Here is a 6309-nt window from a genome sequence, read left to right as displayed (position 1 = left end):
CATTCTCAAGCAGAGACAAAGAGATGTTTGAGGACAAGTTCTGGGTTTCCATTTGCTCAGGGATGGTAACTTCCAGCACTGTGGCAAGGTTTAGTGTTGTAGTCTATAACTGGCTGTTTCCCAACTGTGCTCGCTCACACTCAGATTTCAAATCAGCGAGTAGGTTGTGACTGCATCCAGTGCTGTAAGTGGGAGCTTTTTGTATTTCATGACTTGTGAATCTTAAACATATCTGAATTCTTGTATCTTAATCTTGGTTATGTTTGTTTGTTTATTTTGTTTTAAAACAGCGACCCCACTGTAAATTCTGCATTTTATTTTGGTTAATGTAGATTGTGTTCGTTTTGGCCTAAAGTTTGGCAGAGTAGTTGGTGCATTAACAACTTCAAAAAATTAGCTCTATGTAATGACAGAATGGGTTGGCTTGGAGGGGACCCTTGAAGATCACCCTGTTGGATCCCCCTGCTGTGGGCAGGGACATATTCCATTAGATCGGGCTGCCCAGAGCCCCCTCCAACGTGACTTTGGTGGGGCATTCACTACTTCTCTGGGCAACTTGTTCCAGCGTCTCACCACCTTCGTCATGAAAAATTTCTTCCTTACATCCAATCTACCCTATTTCAATTCAAAAAGGTTAATGAATTTCCTCGGTTACAGGTTTCCTCAGTTATAAATTTATTAGCCATATGGGGGGCTTCAGTTCTCTGGGTTGCGTTCTGTCAATGCTGTGCTTGCTTGGTCTCTTGCTGTACTTACCATGTTCTCTGAATAAAAGCCTAAACAAGGGTCCGTTGCTATCCATTTTTTTATGATAGTTATGTGTAGTAATGTAGGCTTGGAATATACAAGATCTAAAACCTAAGTATCGCAATTTTGATTAAGACAGGAGATTTTTTAAAGTGGCGATGTCTAATGATATCTAATAGCTCGTAAATGTTTTACTCAATCTAATTATACTTGCTATACTAAATACCAGGCAACTTGCAGGTTTCGACGTAGAAGAACGCGCTCTGGGGGTACTGATGATACAGAGGGTGAGATTGCTGCCAGCCTCAGCTCATCACTGGTAGAAGCTGTTGGGCTGTATTCAACATATGGGTCAGGTTTTGGCTTCTTTGCAGATGGTTTTACCCATGGGATATCTGGCAGATGACCTGTTCCTCCCCAGCTCCCTGAAGGCCTCGAGAGAGCCCGGTTCTGCTTGCTGCTGCTTCCTCAGATCGAAGCTTGTGCTACAGTCACTCTACTGATTGGCATCAGATACCGACTTGGGATATGTCTGGGTTTTACTGTGTTTTATTGTCTTTTTCTTTTTTAAAGTATCTTCAAAAGGGGATTGAGGGCTAGTGTACAGCTTATGTCCGTAATACAAGGTGCGCTAACTTGCACCCCACTTCTCTATTTTAGTTGTTTCTCACACCAAATAATATAATTAAGGCAGTTTGAATCAACTTATTCCGATCTTAATGCTCACACAGCATCAAAGCGTGTTGCTGCTGCTAGAAAAGAGTCCTGCCTCTGACTCCCATCAGCCAAAGGCTTGGAGAAGTCTTTACACACCTTCTCTGCACTGTGGCTAATGCAAATGTCTTGCAAGCTATGAAGCCAACACACCTTGGTGTAGAAATGCCCCAAGTGAATACACTCAGGCTCCTCTCCTCTCTTCCCCTCTCCTCTCCTCCCCTCTCCTCTCCCAGGCTTGGAGGGGAGGAAAAGTAACTCCAAGGTAACCAGAAATGGGGATTTGGGGTTATCCCAGGGACTGCCTGCAGTCAAAGGTGACGGGCAAGGTGCCCACTGGGGAGGTGCTGTCCCTGTCCCGCCGTTGTTGCCTCGGTGCCACTTAACGCCAACTGGGAAACCCTTCATCAGCAGAGGGACAGAGAAGCAAGAACAGCTGCTGCAGGGGAAAGCGTGCCTGTGCCTTGGCAGCCAGGAATGTAGCACGGGAGGATGAAGCTGGGCAGAAAAAAAAAAAAAAGAAAAAGTTTACTATTTCTGATTTTTTTCAGCTTTTTCTTGGTAGAAAGCGTTGCCTCTTCTGCTTTTGCAGGCTACGTGGCTGCTGCCTGCATTCTCCTGGTTTTCGGGGCACCCAAAGGGACGCTGGCAAAGCCCGGGGTCCGGGGACATGGGGGGCGGAGGGGGGGTCCCGCTGGTCCCCGCTGCTGGAGGGAGGCGGCACGGGGAGGAACCGGCCGGGGATGGGGGGAGAAGAAAGGGGGGGTCTCACCCTTCCCATCGGTGCTGCCGCCCCAGGCAGTGTTCCCCCCCCCCCCCCTTTTCTGTTACCAAAACCTGGTGATTAAGACGCGAAACTAACAGAGTTTCTCTCCCACCTTAACCTTGCACACAATCCTTTAACAAATTAATTAATCCTAATGAATTAACACTTCATTTATTTAAACGCGCTACAGTTCATGAATTAAATTTTCATGCAGTGATTAAAGGCTGTTAAAATATGCATGATTTCGTTAAAATTTTATAATAAATCAGGGCAATGTGTTACATGACAAGGCAACTACTTCCCAGCCCCTCGCTTTGATTCGCGCCGGGAGTAGGGGGGGGGGACGGGACTCCGAGCCCCATTTTGGCAGCTGGGGGGGGGCTGGACTTGGCCGGCGGCCTCCCCGAGCCCCTCTGAGCCCCTCGTCCTTCACCGGGACCCCCACGGAGCCGGTGCTGAGGGCGAGCATGGGCCGGGAGGGGTTTTGCCGGAGGGGGGGCACCGCTGAAGAGGGGGGGCGAGGAAGAAGTTTGGTAGCCACAGGCTGCGGGGCTCCCCATCGGCCCCCTGCCTTCCCGAAAGGGATGTCGCCAGCCACCCTGGGACACCAATCACCACCGAGCGTTTCAATTTTTAATATGACAACACTCTACACTTTGGCTGCAAAAGCAATTATTGCAGCTTGTACATCAGTAATTAGCAGGTCTTTGCTGATGTAAGGAAAGTCCTCATTAGGACATGGAAATACTTTTTGTGCATTCACCCAAAGGGTTATTTTTTTTTTTTTTTCCTTCAGAAGGTTGATTTTTATCATCTAAAGGGAAAATAGCTTTTACACTAAATGGGATATTGACTTTCCGTGAACTTCACCAAATAACACATGTACTGTAGGTTTTCTCTCGGTGCTCTCACTGACACTCGGGGTAGGACAAATACCGCGACAGTAAAAAATGCAAAGCTAATGTTTGGTGGAATAAAAATATCCAGGAGGTTTACAATGAGCGGTTCTATAAGCCCCACATTGACTTCTTTTTTAAAAAGTCAGGCTGTATAGCAAACTCTGATCAGACGTTAATACTTAATATCCCAGGCTTTAGTATATTCATCTTTGGGGAATCCTAAAAAGAGAAATCAAATACAATGGGTTACAGTAATTAATTTATAAATCGGTTCACTGTGGGAATAAGGGGTTACTTTATTACTTTCTCGAGATAGGCAGTTCAGTCAATTAAGGAAATCTGCCTATTCCTTGCCTTGGAAGCCGGAGAAAACTGCGGGAGACAAGTGGATGCCTTACAAGCAGATATATGCCTCCTGTACCGAGCATCTCGGGCCGTAAGAGCAGGGGAAGGGCGGTAAGGGGGGGCAGCGCCCCCGGCGTTTGAGCTTCCCTCTCCCGAAATTATGGTCAGGAAATGTCCCAGGGACTGCGAAGGGAAGTTTTTGCTCTAGGGCTTGGAAAGTGACGAGCCGGGCAGAGCGAGCGCTGTCTGGACAGAAAGGAATAATGATGGTGAAGATTGTGAAATTAATAATAATGATGATAATAATAATGATGATAATAATAATAATGATAATAATAATACCTCTCCCTCCCCGTGGCCTCTGCCTCCTCCTCGCCGCACTGCAGACAAAAAGTTCCCAAAACTTCCCAGCGCAGCCCGTGGCAGCAGGAAGCCCCCGGGGGACGCCGCCCCAACCCCCCCCCCCCCCCACAGGGTTTTGGGGGTCCCTTTCCCCAGCGCCGCAGTTCCTGTGGGAGCTGCAGGCCAGGGAAAGCTGGGACGCTCGGCTTTTTTTTTTTTTTTAATTATTATTATTATTTTATCTATTTATTTTTATTAATATTATTCGGGAGCTGGGCACTTCCCAGCAACTTGGCGAAAGGTGGTGGTGCCTCCCACCTTCCTCTTCCTCCCCTTCCCGGGAGACTTTCTCTTTACCAGGTATGGTAGCTTAGGAATAAGTTACGACTTTAAAAAAAGAAATAAAAAAAAAAAAAAGGAAAAAGAAGAAATGAAGAAATAAATCCGCATGAGGTGATACTTGGCTGCCCTGCTGCAATGGTTTCGGTAAATAAGGGGAGCCCAGGAGCGGTGTCTCTGCCTCCGGTGCCCCCCTCCGAGGCGAGCTGCACGCAGGCATCCCAGGGGAGGCGGTAATGGATGGAGACCTGGCTCCCTCTCGCCCAAGTAATTGGCACTCGTTCCCTCCTTCCTCTCGGGCTGGCCGGGGAGCTGGGAAAGGGTTTATGGAGACAAACGTGGACTCGACTCGTGCTCGCCCTTTCGGCCTCCCACACGCCCAGGGGGAGGCCGGCAGGAGCCGTCCGGAGCCCCCCGGGGCCGCCGCCACCCCGGGCGGCTCCTCCTGCCCCGGGGGACGGGACCCTCCCCGCATCGCTCCCCCGGGGGTTTGGGCTACGAGTTTACACAAGTCCGTAAGGCGGCTGAGAGGATAAAAAGAATCTGCTCTATAACGGGGCGGTAGCCCCAAATGTCACTTGGAAAAGGAAGGGAAGGTTGTTGGCTCTACTGTCGCTCTCCAGGACCGTTTCAGTCAAATGGGAAAGTGCTCGAAGAATAAAACACAGAGGGAGAGGGAAAAGAGAGGAGAGACAGACAGAAAGACAGACAGAAAGACGGAAAGAAAGAGAGAAAGAGAGAGAAAAAGAGAGAGAAAAAGAGAGAGAGAGAGAGAGAAAGCAAGAAAGCAAGAAAGAAAGAAAGAAAGAAAGAAGGAACAAGACAAAAAGAGAGAAAGACAAAAAGAGAGAAAGTTTTTCTCAGATTACTTTTTCTTTTCAGGCTGAAACTTTGCAAGTAGCAATCGACTTGTTTCTTGCATCTAGAGTTTCCCCTTTAGCAAGACAGAAAGGGGGGTGGAAGTGAAAGAGGTGAAAGAGGGAGACAGAGGGAAGGAAGGAAGGACGGAAGGAAAAGAGAGAGAGAGAGAGAGAGAGAGAGAGAGAGAGAGAGAGAGAGAGAGAAAGAAAGAAAGAAAGAAAGAAAGAAAGAAAGAAAGAAAGAAAGAAAGAAAGAAAGAAAGAAAGAAAGAAAGAAAGAAAGAAAGAAAGAAAGAAAGAAAGAAAGAAAGAAAGAAAGAAAGAAAGAAAAGAAAGAGAGAGAGAAAGAAAGAGAGAAAGAAAGAAAAGAAGGTTCTGTCTGTGGCTGTTTTCCTCTTCAGACCACGCCGTTTTGGTTTGGCAATTTGTTTTTCCCACGCTGGAGGAGCAGGGTCTCGCAGGGGAGCAGCGAGCAGACAAGCAGACAGACAGACAGACAGACGCACCGCCTCCCCTGAGGAGCGCTCCCCGTGCAGCAGGCTCCTGGCGGGCCGAGCGGCCGCCGCAAGCAGTGCCCGACACAAAAACTACACGGGGAGGGGGGGGACGAAGCCGTGCGGGCATCGCCGGCCTCCTCAAAGCCGTGCCCGTCGCCGGGACCCTTCTCCAGGTGCAAGCCTGGGAAGCAGCGAGTCCTCCGCGCATCTCCCCGCGCATCCCCCTGCTCAGCACCCTGCTCAGCACCTCCCGGCAGCCACAGGTGCCGGCGCTGCGAAGGGTGCGAGCGCTGCGGGAGATGCAACAAGGCGCGGGGAGGCAGGGAGCGGGGGGCGGCGGAAGGGAAAAGAGGAGGAGGAGGAGGAGGAGGAGGAGGAGGAGGAGGGGAAGGAGGAGGAGGAGGAGGAGGAAGGGGGGGAGACAGCTGATGCCTGTCAAAGCCGGAGCCGCCGCGCTCTCGCGAGAGCCCGCCCGGCTGTAGCCACGGGATGCGGGGCTCAGGTGCGCGCAGAGCGCAGCGCAGCGCGCCCGGCGCCGGGCAGCGGCAGGCAGCGGAGTGAGGAGAGGCGGGGGCCGCAGGGAGCCCACCCCAGCCCCGGCCCCGGCCACCCCGGCAGAGGCGGCCGAGGGGGCAGGGTCCCCGGAGCCGCCACCGCCACCGCCGCCGCCGCCGCCGCCGTCGTCCTAGTCCTCGGCATCCCCCCCCCCCTCCCCGAGCCCCGTCGGGAGGAGAGCGCCCCGAGAGCACTTTTGCCCCGACTTGAGGAGTGTTTGTGGATTTACATGCCAAGCCTTCAAG

The sequence above is a fragment of the Aythya marila genome, assembly GCF_965140915.1.
Source record: "Aythya marila genome assembly, chromosome: 1".
NCBI lineage: Eukaryota > Metazoa > Chordata > Aves > Anseriformes > Anatidae > Aythya > Aythya marila.
The sequence above is the reverse complement of the archived record's forward strand: the minus strand, read 5'-3'. Positions refer to the sequence as shown.